This window comes from Meleagris gallopavo, unplaced genomic scaffold (genome assembly GCF_000146605.3).
Source record: "Meleagris gallopavo isolate NT-WF06-2002-E0010 breed Aviagen turkey brand Nicholas breeding stock unplaced genomic scaffold, Turkey_5.1 ChrUn_random_deg7180001695540, whole genome shotgun sequence".
NCBI lineage: Eukaryota > Metazoa > Chordata > Aves > Galliformes > Phasianidae > Meleagris > Meleagris gallopavo.
In genome coordinates this window covers 1-598 of record NW_011318309.1, presented here as the reverse complement: position 1 = coordinate 598, position 598 = coordinate 1, and the positions used below count along the sequence as shown (strand labels likewise).

At 46.3% G+C, this 598-nt stretch overlaps 1 long non-coding RNA gene across 1 annotated transcript; it reads right to left on the bottom strand.

The window, feature by feature from the left end:
• Positions 1-200: 200 nt before the first annotated feature.
• On the bottom strand, positions 201-589 carry LOC109365353. The gene is made up of 2 exons (XR_002110903.1): positions 386-589; positions 201-328 (listed from the first exon to the last, which is right to left on the bottom strand). It is a non-coding gene; the product is annotated as an uncharacterized LOC109365353 (long non-coding RNA).
• Between the last annotated feature and the right edge of the window lie 9 nt (positions 590-598).

Sequence of the window (598 nt, the reverse complement as noted above, 5' to 3'; positions counted from 1 at the left end):
TCAAGATACCTAACAAAGATTGAGGCTCACTGGGCCATGGGCAAAGCAGGGAGCACATAGGAGGAAACAGGAGTTCAACTCCAGCTCTTCTACACAAAAGACAGGGCGTGCTGAACCAGCACCACGGGAGGAGTTACGACACAGCTGAACAGCTTACAGAGACCTGAGAGTGCCAAAGGACGGTGCCAGGGTAACTCTCACCATTCCTTTGCAGGGGTCTTACGGATGCTTCGGATGCTGATTCCCACCGCCTCTGTCATTTGTAGGAAGTCCAGGCGACAAATGCTCATTTTGTCTGGGTAACGCTTCTGTGGTTCCGTGGGTATGACTGGAAAAAAAAAAAGAAAGAAAAGATAAGAAAAGCACGCCACCCTGTAAAACTTACCACTCTGCTGTTCTTGTCAGCAGGACATCTCAGATGAGCACTACATGTCCTGCACTTGATGGAAAATTCATCCAAGCCTATATTCCACACAGCTTCATCTCAGTGCCAAAAAGAAACACGTGCAGAGATGTTCAGAAGATTCTTTGTGCAGATAAAGGTGCAGGGTGCGTGTGTATTCTCTTCAATTCTCTTCAGTAATAAATATTAATTTGT